The 14244-nt window shown below is 42.9% G+C and overlaps 1 protein-coding gene across 1 annotated transcript in view; it reads right to left on the reverse strand.

The window, feature by feature from the left end:
- Positions 1-13647, reverse strand: part of MARCHF3 (membrane associated ring-CH-type finger 3) — a 146968-nt gene extending 133321 nt beyond the window's left edge. Inside the window, exon 1 of the mRNA XM_054986545.1 lies at positions 13401-13647. The gene's annotated coding sequence lies outside the window, so the exon portion shown is untranslated. The remainder of the gene's footprint in view (positions 1-13400) is intronic.
- Positions 13648-14244: the final 597 nt, after the last annotated feature.

The following is a 14244-nucleotide window of genomic DNA, read 5'->3' on the forward strand; positions in this document are numbered from 1 at the left end:
TTTCTCTGTTTTAAATATGTGTGTGTTATGTGCTGTCAAGTCGCCTCCGACCTATGGTGACCCTATGAAGGAAAGACCTCCAAAACATCCTATCATTTACAGAGTTGCTCAGATCCTGCAAACTGGAAGACATGGCTTCTTTTATCGAGACAAGCTATCTCATTTTAGGTCTTCCTCTTTTCCTACTGCCTTCCACTTTTCCTAGCATTATTGACTTTCCCAGAGAATCTTGTTTCCCTTGTATTAAATATCAAGTGTTTTTTTAAAAATGCATTTAATTCTACACCATAAAATACAATTAAGAATTACCAAACCCTACATATTTCCCTGCCTTTGTTTTGAATGTTATTTTGTCTGTTAATTAATGATACTGAAGTTAACATCAGTGTTGCAAGAAATAGCCCAGTTTTAATTCAGCCAGGTACATATCTAAATAATCTTCTGGGGCTCATCTGCATTTTCAAAAGTGGATACTAAGTCCCCAGCGCTCAACTCCATCAAATCTTCTAAAACAGAAGGAAGCAGCCTGTAACATACCTAGTGAAACAAATTTTCAAACACTCTGGTGTCATTTCAGTGTTAAAGCAGCTGTTTTTATGAATCATAAAAGAGCTTTCAAAATATCATGTTAGCGGTGGGGTGTGTGTATATAAAGTGAGCTCTGGTTTTACCCAAGGAATGTTACTCAGATTACTCAAGAAATATTCCAGCTATGTATGCATGTGTGCTGCTGCTTGATTCTTTAATTGCAATGATTTCTGGTACACATTTTCTACCAACTGATGTTTTGTCAACAGAGTAAAAAAAAAACATTTTAGAATATGAACTCAAACATTGGCATGCATGGTGTTGTATACATGCAAGCCAATTAAACCTGGCATTTTACTAGTTAACTGATTTTTTTCCCCTTTTTGTCTTCTCTGTCCCCGCAATATGGTAAGCTACATATTATGTATACTGAAAACAGTCAATTCATACCAGAAGTTATTACAAAGAATATATGTTTCTGATTCCAGAAGTTGTTTATCAAGCTGTTTCAGGTGCAGAAGAACATCCAAATGTTCCAAAACATTTGTAAAAGTATTCTGAATATCTAGAAGGTAACAACAAAGCCTTCCATAATGAACATTCATAATCAATATGTCTAATACTCAGTGTGGCCCCAACTATGAATACTTAAATCTGGAGACTGAGGCCATGGACAGGCAAGACAGATCTTTCTACAAACTTGAGAAATTCCCCAGATTTGCAGAAAAATCAGAAATCTACAAAAAATGGGGGAGGCCCTCCCAGTATAATAAAATGAATGCCTGTAGTGTGGCTAGGCCTGGCAGCTGTCAAAGGGCAACTTGCTACCACCAGATTTACATGACTCATCCAAGTACTGATCTCATAGAAACCAGTGAAGAGGTCAGAGTTGAAGAGAAGGATCCAGGAGACCCAAGTTTGAGTCCCCACTCCATTGTGGAAGCTTACTGGGTTACTTTGGGCTGGTCACACACACTTAGACTAACCTACCTCATGGGGTTGTTGTGAGGATAAAACAGAGTATAGGAGAATGATGTAAGCTGCTTTGGGCCCCCATTATGGTAAAAAGCAGGATATAAATGAAGTAAATAAATAATAAAACTGGAGATAGGGAGAAGAGGTGGGTAGGTGGGAGGGAGGCAGGGCTTTTTTTCAGCCGGAACATGGTGGAATGGCATTCCAGCACCTCTAGAAAATGGTCATGTGGCCGGTTACCATTAAACTTTAAAATCCCCCCTTGCTCCAGCTGACTGGTACCAGTCAGCTGGAGCAAAGGGGAGTTTAGACTGCCCTCCATGCCGCTTGCAAGGGGGGCAATTTAAACTTTGGCGCCAGTCAGTAGGAGCAAGGGGGGTTTAAAGTTTAATCGCCCTCTGTGCCACTCACAAGCAGCACAGAGGGCACTCTAAACTCCCCCCTTGTTCCAGCTGACTGGCGCCAATCATCTGGAGCAAGGGAGAAGTTTAAATCACCAGCACAGAGGACAATTTAAACTCCCCCCCTTTGTGGGAGCGCTCCTAGGGGTGGCTGCGCCCTGCATGATGATGTCACTTCCTGGAAGTGACATCATCACATGGTCCTGGGACTGCACACATGCTTTGCGTGTGTGTGTATTGTACCCAGTGAGTTCTACCAACTCTTTTCCCAGAAAAAAAGCCCTGGTGGGAGGGAAGAAAGCGGAGAAGCATAGAAAGATGAGGATATGGGGGCTGCCAGGAGGAAGGGGAAATAGTGTGAGGAGGGGATACATGAGAAAGTGAGATGCCCCATGCAAATCCTTGTGGATTCTCCACTGTGCAGCTGCACTAGGTTCAGTTCACACTGCACAACTTAGCCAGAGTTTTCTTGAGGACAGGCTGTCAGGAAGAGAAAAGGAGGCAAAACTGAAGACAGTGGGGCAGGTAGATAGGATGGAGAGAAGGAAGCAGGAAAAGGGAGAGGCTATGGGGGCTTTCAGGGAAAAGAAAAGCAATATTGGAGGAGGGGGAAATGTAATATCCCTGCAAATCCTTGTGGGTCCCCCACTTTGTTTTCATCTATAGGGCACATGAGAGTATTTTGACTCAACTGGATTCTGCATATGGCAGCTCAGAACTGAGGGTTCTACTGAACTGAAAGTTTCACGATAACCATTTATGTTACAGTGGTAACAGCTGTATACCAGTTCTCATTATTTAGTAAATTATCCTAATAAAGGAGCAGAAACAAAGCAGTTGATGGGCAGCTATTAGGATACATGTTCTCTTGGCTGATGATGACAGCACAGCAATGTATTAATTTATCAAGAATTTGACAGTAATTACCTTTAAATTTGAAAAGTAAATGAATGATCTAGTGGCAGCTTCTAAGGTTCTTTTTCCAGCAATCAAATCACAGTCAAGGTGATCACTGTGCCAGCATTACTCTAGTTTTGCAGGCATGCAGAGCTGTATTAAGCCATGGATGGGCCCCGAAGCTTTCAGGTATTTCAGGCCCCCTCTGGCACTTCAGTCTTTCACTTTACTACAGCTGACAAGCTGACCCTGGTACGGTAGGTACTAGACCACAGTACATAGCCCTATATCCATTTTGAGGGTCTTTTGAAGAATGCTGAGAATATGTGTGTGTGTGTGTGTGTACATGTATTGCTACAGCGCAGAGTGTAAAGTGCCTTTAACCAGTGGAGCCCTAGGGTACAGGTAACAGTGCCTCAGCAAAAAAAATGGACGAGCCCCTAGTCCCTGCAGGGCCCCTAGGCTTCAGCCTCATCAGTCTTATGAATAATATGGTCCTGCAAGCATGGTTTTAGTTATTCTCAACTTAAGGCAGACTTTTAAGACTAATAAAAATATTGCTTTTGAGGCAAAAGATCTCTCTTTCTGGCAAAAAAATTAGACCTGTAAAAAAGCAGATATTATAAGGCCCGTATGTGATGCTCTTGTTTTCTCCCTGGAAGATTTGCCATTTCCCTAGCCGACATTCAAGCATTTATTGACACTACTGTATATTTCTCTTGTAATTTATGCATTGAATCAAAATGCCACAACACTAGCAACTCAGCAAGCAATCTTTCTCTCCAACCATTATTGAGTTCAAGGCAAATCATGAGTGTAAACTGGACCATGGATCTAGACAAATACAGTCAGCAGGAATACCCATGGTGAGGTGGCTGGAGAAAGTGCTGCCACAACTGCTGAAACGGCTGCAGTTACATATGGCTCAGCTTACAGAAAACGTTTGTTCATGAAATATTGTGCTGGGGATAGTAAGAAGGAATTGCATGTGGGGGAGGGGGGTGGTAGAGACCAGCCCGCATGTGTAATCGAGCCCACAAGGATCCAAACCCTATTTTAGGCCCAGATTGAGAGCCCCAGTTTTTCAACATGTCCCTTCTGGGATATGTTTGTTGATAATAATCCCCAAGTGAATGTAAAGCCAAAGGTTTGTGAGGAAAAGATGCCGTTTTCAAAAGCACACTCCCTTTTCCTCTCTTCCACTTCTTTCCCCAAGTTATCAGCACAGGTTCCTTTGCAAAGGAGGTGTGTGTAAAATACCATAAAGTCGCAGCCAATTTATGGCAATCCCACAGGGTTTTCAAGGCAAGAGAGAAACAGAAATGGATTGCCATTGTCTGTCTCTATGTAGGTACCGTGGACTTCCTTTGTGCTCTCCCATCCAAGTACAAATCAGGGCTAACCCTGCTTAATTTCCAAGATGGTATCACACTTAAAACACATAAGGGATGTAGGGTATATGGCATAAGAATACTTGTATGTTTAGCCCTTTCCTTGCTCAAGTGGCATTTACCCCACAGAATCCAAATTTGAGGGGAAATTTGTATCTGGAACCCTAGGGGAGGGGAAACAGCTTACAGCAGGGCATGTTACAGAAGCGTTACTTGTTTTCTCTTCTGACTGTATCTCGTGTACCCTATGTACCCTATTCCATATTTTTTCTTTATGCTAGGTAATTGGAAGAAAATAATCAAAGTCAAACGAGTAGCGGATAATGCCTGGATCCCTGCTGTTGGTTAAGATTAGTACAGAGGGACATTTATGTAACAGATTACTAATCCTGAACAACAGCAATGATCTTTGCCATTTATGTGTTGCCCTGAAAGATCACTGCTTCAAACTCCTGGATTAAACTTCAATTCCCTTCTGCATTCCTGCAGCAAACAACAGGGCTTCCACCCGTATAGCCCTATTTTGCATATAACCCTTTTACATATAGCCCTATTCGTGGAAGTCAAAGGACAAATCAATGGAGCTACTTGCCTGTCTAAAACTAAATATGAAATTAGCAGTCTACAGGAGGCAAGGCCTAAATGAGGGGTGCATAACTCTTAACAGTTATGTGGGCCATAATAGATCTTGAGTGGAGCTGCATGGGCTGCCCTGTGACTCTGCCTGGCTCCTTCATGTGAGATCACCTGGCTTCATTATGACACACACATTTCCTGGGGGAGGGGGAAGGGTCAGAATGCACCCTCTCAGACTTCCTCCTTCCAGGACAGGAGATTTCTCCATGGCATTCCAATGGCTTGCAATAGAGAGGGCCATGGTGCAATGGCACAGCATCTGCAAATTCAGTCCCTGTCATCTTCACTTTAAAGGATCAGGGTTGTTGGTGATGTGAAAGGCTTGGAACCCTGCAGAATCACTCCCAGTCAGAGAGGAAAATACTTGCCTTGATAGACCAATGGTGTGACCCCATATAAGGCAGCTGCATATTTCTCATTGCATCCCAGGGGTTTTATTAGAGTCAACTGAAAGGAAACCCTCCCTTCCTCCTACTGTTGGCTGGCTCAGAGAGGGATCCTGCAGAAGGAACAGCAGAAGCCCAAAGCACCTCTAGCCAGCTGGAAACCACTAAGAAACTCTCTGAGTTGGGACCTCTAGGGCTGCCAACTCCAACTTGGGAAATTTCTGGAGATTTGGGGGAAGGCAGGGTTTGGGGAGGGAAGGAAGCTCAGTGGGGGATACAATGCCATAGAGTCTGCCTTCCAAGACAACCATTTCCTCCCGGGGAACTGATATGTATAGTCTGGAGATCAGTTGTAATTCTGGGAGAACTCCAAGACCTATCTGTAGGTTGGGGAGGATCCAGAAGACATTTCTGATCTCTTCCTTCCCCACCCTGAAAACCTCTTGCTGCATCTTTACTGATATTCAAGCTGAGGAGGCAGAATCAGAATGCTGAGAGCTCTGATCACTCTTGCTGCCTGGAAAGGTTCTCCCTGGTTCCCAGCTAGGGCATGGCCAGATGCGTCCAGGGGAGGGGAGGGTCCTCTGGACGTCCCAAACAGCCAGAATGCATATGGGTCCACTGGGCAGCAGGCTGTGCACTCGTTTATTAATAAGGCAAGCTACGGGAAGCAAGATGGTGGCATTGTTTACTCTCTCACAATTAAAAAAGAGTCCGAAACACACAGAACAAACTGATCCCAGAAACTTATATTTTTCAGATAGCCACTGGGGAATTTCTTAGCAGTGTAGCAGGATAAATGAACTGCTTTACTGTAGGCTGAAAATGCATCACAGTTTTTTCTCATGACCGTCTATTCTACAGAAAAGAACAAATGTATTCAGAATTTTAGAGAAATCTAGAAGAATTACACACAGGAATTATATTAAATCATATACTTAAATAATTGGTGCATAACAATGAATCTATAAAATAAGGACATGCATTGACTTCTCAAGGGTGCGTTAAATGCAACACAGCTTGGCAGAATCTGTAACAACTGTTAGGACTGCCATTTCCGCATGGGGAAATTCCTGGAGATTTGGAGGATGGAGCATGGAGAGGGCAGAGTTTGGGGAGGGATGTAAGCAGGGTATAATGCCATAGAGTCCACTCTCCAAAACAGCCATTTTCTCCAGAGTAACTGATCCCTGTAGGCTGTAGATCAGTCAGTAATTCCAGGAGACTTCCAGCCATCACCTGGAGGTTGGCAACCATATGAGCTGGTCCCTTCCATTCTTTGCTCCCAATCAAATGAGTTCTAACTCCAGCTCATGCTGGAATAAATGATATTATTCTTTGAGGTGATACTGGACTTGTCTTTTCTTTTGCTACAATAAACTAACAGGGCTACCTTTCTGGAACCTCCGTCATGTGAAAGAGTTTTTGTCTTTTTGTGCTTCCACTGTTCTAAAGCTTTCACTCTTAGGCTTCCCCTCAGGCCATCAGCTTACTAAAAAGTTCAAAAACATCCTTATGTGGTTTTGTACACACCTGAGCAACTCAGTTCTATTTAGAAATCCCATTCTCTGGCCTGGAACCTCTCTTTGCCTCATACCATTAAAACAAAGGTATAAACAGGTAAAGAAAACCACTCAGTATGTGATCAGATGAGTTCATCTTATCCCATACAACCAGGACTGACTCTTGGTATTAAAAACAGATTAAGAGGCTGATTACTGACCAACCTTGGTTAAAATCAAGCCCTAAATCATACACCACAGGTGACAACAGTCCATCCAAGTTGTTTTCAGTGTTTTTAATCTGAAATTTTAGTTTTTAGCAGAAGTATTAAGTTTCAGGTAAAAATGTCAAAAGGCAAATTTAATTTTAAAAAAATTATACTACAACTGGGAACTGTCTATTGACAGTGACTTTACTAGTTAAGTGTAAAATTAATCAAACAGAACATCCTAATACAGAACCTATCTATCATGAAATCTGCACAAGTACATCCTGGACACAGTTGACATGGATGGACAATGCTTCAGTTTGATTTTTTTTCAAATGAACCGTTTACGAGTGAGGCATCACTAGAACCACAAAAGTTCCTCTGATATATATATATTCTTCTGCATGGGCTGCAGGTTGTTGTGAAGGACTTTCCCAACATGGTTTTGGGAGAGCCTTCTTAAATGGCACAGGGGCTGCATTCAGAATTGCAGCATCAGAGATTCTGTTGCAATCACAAAGCTTGCTGCATAACTCACTGAATCATGGCAATAGAGGAGTGCATCCATCTTTAGCTACAGAATTCAACCTGGCATACAGATAACAACTATAGCGATGAGGCAAATGAAAAAAGCACTAGGAAGGAAACTACATAAATAAGAAAACTATAGTGTTAAAAATTTTCAATTTCTATTTTCTGCAAGTAAAGAGTACAGCACCGATCTGTGTGGTGTTGGATAGGATGCTTTGAGATAAAGGAGTCTCGTGTCTCTCTGAGCATACAAAGTGAGACTGAAGAGTGCGAGCATCCTGCTTGCACACATGGGGCGCCGACTCTCACAGGTCTGTTGGCAGTGCATTCTCACAACATGTTTGGAGAACCTAGAGCTGAGAGTGACTAACTACTACTCTCAATATACTGTAATATCAATAAAATATTAAAATATTCACTGCTGAAAGACATCTTCTCACAGGCAATGGGGTAGACGCTCCATGATTGTGCAATGAATATCTTCCAGTACATATCCAATACAAAGCCCTCTCTTTTGAGCAGCTGGACATGAAGACAAAATATTCCAGTCATGCAATTCAAGAATGTATCCAGGCAAGACTATATTCACTTGCTATATTTTACATTAATTATGTTATAAGCAATATTATAACAAATATTTTATATACAATGTTAATATAAAATAAGTATTCTTACATAATGAGACTGGACAATATTGCTGGTCGCAACCAGCTATTTAGTCTGCATGAAAAAGTCAGTAGGAGACCTCACAAACTACCTTAAACTGTCTTCAGTTTTGGTCTTGTACTTACTCAACAAATTCCAATTCTAACAATGACAGGCTGAACGCTGATGACATGTAGATACTATTAAAGCGCCCCCCCCACACACACACACATACACAAGTTATTGATTTTGATCTGGATAAACACCTCTTGTTCACACAGGGATTCATAAAGTGCTATAGATACACCTCCATCATCCCCATTCATAATGTCAGAAGTCTGCAAACTTGTAGTAAATTCTACAAGTCTCTTCTCCACACTCAGTGTAACATCCATGTTACTCTTTAAAAAGTTATTACTGTAGAGGTTGCAATTATCCAAGGGTATATTTCCTTGCTTTCAACTTACTTAAAATGGCTTTGTTTAGTAAACAAATTTGATTGGGACAAATTAAAGGCCTATAACCACAGAATAATATATCATGTAAACAAGTTCCAAATCAATTAAAATTAATGCAAAGATGCTTGAAACTCATATGGCCAATTATATGATTATGGAACTTTGGCCAATAAAGTATATTTAATTAATCCTAAATTCAGTTAGATACTAACACATACACTGGCACAAGGGGAAGAGTATCTGTTGGAGTAATGTTCCCGTATACTGAGATAATGCCTGCATTTTCCTTCTGGCATAGCAGTCAGAAGAATCTCCCATACTACACACATTTGCTGAAGCTGCAGTTTTTAGATCAGGTCAAAGTTAGCCAAGGTGCAAGGTTTAATGCATTCATTAAGGGCAATGGAATAATTCAAATATGATTCACAGTTCTGAAAAAATCCATTCATTTCAGCACCAAGGAGCATAGCTCCTGCTAAACTAATCTGGAGTCCAGTTCAGTAGCCCTTCTTGTACAGGCTTCACTTGGCATCAAATTATTCAAGGTTGGCATTACAGCCTCATCATTTCTGTGTCAGATGACAGATGAGGCTGATAGCTTCTGCCTCGGCTGTCACCAGGGCACCCATGAAGAACTAGCAAGCAGTCAGAGCTTTATTGCAAAGGCCCAATTCTCTTTGCTTGCAGTGGCGTACCAGCACAGGTGTCTCTTAATCAAATCCAGTGGTGTTGCTCTTAGGCAAGACGAACATAAACCACATGGTATTTGGCATGCAACTTTGTGGGAAATACTAAGGCGTGGGCTTCTAGGTAAATCAACCAAAACAGTCAGACCTCCCCTCTAAAGTGGAAGTATACAGACAATGAACAGCAAGCTTCAGCTAATAGTTGACATTTTGCAAAAAAAAAAAAAGGACTTAATACACAATTTTGATGAAAGGTGTTCTCTGCAAACAAAACCAGATTGATTGTCGCCCATGCCGAAGACTACAGCAATACCAGAGGGGCAGCAAATTTTAGCCCAAATATGCCATACACAAACCCTAAACCTGAAAGTTTCTTTCTTCTGTACAACCTGCCTCTTAGATCAGCTGCTTTGGGAAGTTTATGTGGATTTCATATCCCTAGACTCATATTGCTAGCACTTCTCCCTTCTGGCAGAGGAAGAAGCTCACCATATACAAAGTGAGAAGCACAGCCCAAGCTTCTTCTTCTTCTTCTGCCTCAGGTGGTAAAAAGGTTAAGGCTGATCCTGGTAACTGGACTTCAGTCTCACGTTTATCCTATCGTGTTCAAGACTTCTTCAGTCACCATGCTGAGAAGCACCTTTGCTTGAGGGCTTTTGCCAATCACAGATGAAGTCATTGGCCTAGACGACCATTGGTATTCCAGCTCCTTTGCAAAAACCCACAGAAAGGTTAATAGTGGACTATTAGAAACTGAAAATGGCAGATAATATTTAATAAGCAGCTGACAAATTCTACACTAGGGTCCATAGTGACAGAGAGATTGGAACCCAAACCTCCCAGGATGCATGTCCCCAAATCTCTGATGCTTTCTCTAGGAGAAGTGCCAGGAGACTCTCAACAGTAATTTATAGGGATACATTATTATGTACCATAACTGCTCCTTTACCATTTTGTATGTATGAATCAGCACATCCTAATATCCATTTGGAATTCAGCAGAAAACCAAATGATGCTGTGAACCAGCTTTAATTTTTCAAACAAATGCTGGAAGGATTCTGTCCATCTTCAGAGTTATGCCCCGCTTGACATTAAAAGGACTGATTGCTTAAAATTAAGCTGAACTTTTAGTGTCAATGTTTCTTTCAAGTTTTTTTTTTAAAATCAATATCTGACTGCTTTTCAACAGCTCTTCAAATAAGTGTTGCAGAATATGTTCTCAAGAAATGGGATATGCAGGAATGAGACACCCTATTTTTTAAAAAAAAAACAAATAAAGCATAATGAACAAGATCATCATCATGGACACATGGCCTTTATAAAACGATAGCATCTCACCTTTAGTTAGCTACAGGAACCAGTCTGGCAACCTGCTCTGCCAATGTATTACCCCATCTTAACACCCAATGAGATAAACACAAACTCATACTGCACTTGAAATATCACCGCAACAGCTGGCATCCAGTAAGCAGAGGAGGACTCAAGGCCTTGTATTTGCTCCCTTTACTTCTCAGAGATAAGCAGCCAATGCCTCGTTATCAACAAAAAGCATATTCAGCTAATCATAGCCTACAATTCAGATTTAAAAAAATAATGGCCAACTCTATGAAAAATAAGGAATTTTCCAAATGCTATAGGTCTCCCCCCCCCCCGAGGACTTTGCAGCACCAGACGAATTATTCGAATGACTGTTCCAACACAGACCCCAGATACAGTTGTGAGGCATTGCTGATCCCCAGAACTTAGCTTGGGAGATGCAGTTGCTAGAAAACAAGTCAGCAAATGAGATACTGCAGCTGTTCTGTCATAAGGATGCCCTTGTGCTAGTGTCACAGCCTTCATCCAAGCCCTCCCCCCACCTGTTTACCCACACCAAGCTGAATTCTTTCCATTTTCAAAAAACATTTGGCTTCTTTTCCATCTTCCTCCTCCAAAGTTCATGAAACCCATCTGTTCAGCACATGTATCTTTCACATATAGATATAGATATATATAATGTATAAAGGATATGTGCTCTCCTTCTGTCATGTGAATCCAGGAATATAATTTTTTGTAGCTACAGCAAATAAAGAACTAGAACTAGAATGGGGAGTCAATATTTTCCCCACCCAACCTTAACCAAAGCTGCTTCTGTCTAGAAAGGCTTTAAGTTTTCCAGAGGAGTGACTGGAGAAGCATTAATTATTGAAGATCAATGTTCATTTTAATCAATGCTTGTTTAGTCATCTCAAGTTACAATTCCCAGCACGCTTACTTGGGAGTAAGCATTACTGAGATGTACTAGACTTACTTTCAAATAAATATGCTCTGGATTATCACTGTCTGTATTTTTAGTTCTCATAAATAACATATACAAACTAGAATCTATCCTGTTGTAGATATAGTTTACTGCACTGCTTTGGACTTACAATTTCATAGAGAAAGCTCTGTGCATCATTTAATTAATCAGCTGTGATTTGGTAAGAGAGATGATACCCAAGATTTCATTAATTAGATAACTCTTAATTGCATCTCAGCCTCAAAACAGTCCAAACAAACCAACCATTCAAAATAAGCCTATCATTAAAAGCAATTTGGCAGGAATTCAAAAAGCTTGATTTACCAGGATATCTCAGCTCATACATTTTGATTTTTAAACCACCGTTTCTTAGGCTGCCACCTTAAACACGCCTACTTAGACACAAGCTCCACTAAAAAAAAAAAAAATCAACGTGCTTTACTTCCAAGCATCTACATTCAGGGTTGGGCCAGTCAATACTCTTTTGCTATCGTTTCCTAGATTCCTCAGCTTTGGCTGGAGTGTGCATGTTGTGTTTTAACAGATGGGCTGGGTGGCAGACTGCAGGCTGTAAACCAGCAAGCAGTGTGGAATCTGCACTGAATGATGTTGAACCGAATGCTTGTAAAGTTCACGGACACAGGCAGACTCAGACTTGTACACCCTCACGCAGAGAGAAGAACACCCACACAGTACACATCTCTCGCCAGTCTCTCCCCATCCCCCCAACTATCCAGGGAAAGTTCAAGACTCGGCATTAGAAATTACATTCTTCTCACACACACTACAACCCTGAATCTAGCATACACAAGGGAAGAGAAGCAAAGATAACACATCCGTATCATCTACCTCTCCCAATAAGATAGTATATATTAACATAAACAAATAAACATGGGCTAAACAAACAGAAATACAGGGTCACATACTTGACAAGGAGCACTGACAGCATCACAGACTACATTCTACACTTTTCTGAAATCCATCCATTGCCAAATAAGTTATATGGTGAGGGGAATTATCATATATTAAAATAAATGGTGTAATTGCTACAACTGTATCTTTTCCATATGAAAACAATTATTCTTAGCCCTTACTATACTAGCATAGGAAGAAAATAGACACCAAGACAGCTTGGTAACATGGTCCAAGCAACCCAGTATTGTGTTCACAACCAAATTGTTGCCATGATGTGTGTTATATTTGTAGTCACACACACCACTTTAATATATAGCAACTGCAACCTGCATTGTAGATGGTGTGCCTTCATTTTTATTTACAGCACCATCTGCATTACACATCTGGCCAGTTTCACATGCCTTTTCTGAGTTTAATTATCTTGGCAGGTAATTATTACCTTTGTAGACTGAAACACACAACTAGATTAACCTTCCTGGTAATATCGTCTGTTGAATCACAGAGCTAGAAACTAAACATTGCCCTGAAAATCACTATCATGAGGGGATCCCTTTTAAAGAAAAAGTTTTCATCTTAGAGACCACACACACAAAAGCCCTGGCGTTGCGGTTGTTCTCACTACTGTAACTGTGTGACCTTGCCGGAATTGTTTTAGAGAAAGGCATCCGAGACACAGACAAAAGGGAAGCCCCTGAGACATGGATTAGACTTGGACGGGCAAGTCCTCCTGAGTCCATAGCCGAAAGGCAGACTTCGGAGTTCACCGCCAAATCCAATCCCTCCCCGGTGTGAAACAGCCCGTCGGCAGGCGGCAGACAGGTAGATGCCCAGCTGGGAGGCGGCTCGGCGACACAGCCCCTGCCCCGGCGACGCCTCTGGGCTGTACGCGGCGACCTCCAGCGCCCAGCCTTGCCGTCCACAGACCAGCCGGATGACCCACGGGATGCTATTCACGCACTCACCCTCCGTCAGTGCCTCCGGTTCGCCACGCGCAGCCCGTCCGTTCCTCTCGAGGAGTCCCACTGCTCACCACGCAGCTGTCCCGGCTGTGGAGCGCCGCGCAACAGAAGCATGCCTGCCCCAGAGGGCTTCAGGCAGGGCCGGGGAGCCCAGCGGCCGCGTCCGTCTCGCCCGCCCTCGAACAATTCATTGACCTCCTGCCGAGCCCCAGCCGAAGCGAGGGAGGCGGCGAAGCCGGCGGACGAGAGAGCAGAGCAGGGGGCGGGCGGTGGGCATGGCCAGCTCTGCTGACAGGCAGCCCGGCGGCTTCGCTCTTCGCCTCGCCCCGGCGCGGGATGGGCGGGCGCCCAAGGGGAGAAGCCGCCCGCAGGACAAAGGGCGGCCGGCTAGGACGCCGGGAGGGTGGGTGGGGGACCCCTGGCGGACAGAGGACGAAGCGCCGCCGGACCGCCCGCCGGGAGGGCACCCAGGAGAAGGCGTCGAAGCGGCACTGTTCATCTCTCCCCCTCCGGAGGACGGGATCGTGGACCCCACTCCCCAGTCATCTATCCCGGTGAGTCCCAGATCCCATGGCGGCTTCTGAAGGCAGCTCTCCCCTGAAATCTCGTCTCCGCGCACCCTCCAGTACTAGAATAACTTGCAAGCTCAGCTACCTTCTGGCTCGAATTATTCATTTCCATTCCCTTAAGGGAACTTTGGGAAAAAAATCTGGCCCAGCAACCTATTTACATGACTTTTCCAGCCGGTAGCAGTTCGAGAAAAAAGTCAGCGTGCACACACTAACTTGCCCTTGGCAAATTGGGCAAGTGCATGATCTCTGTGTGCTGCCCAGATAGCTTTTTCTGC

This window comes from Eublepharis macularius, chromosome 8 (assembly GCF_028583425.1).
Source record: "Eublepharis macularius isolate TG4126 chromosome 8, MPM_Emac_v1.0, whole genome shotgun sequence".
Classification (NCBI taxonomy): domain Eukaryota; kingdom Metazoa; phylum Chordata; class Lepidosauria; order Squamata; family Eublepharidae; genus Eublepharis; species Eublepharis macularius.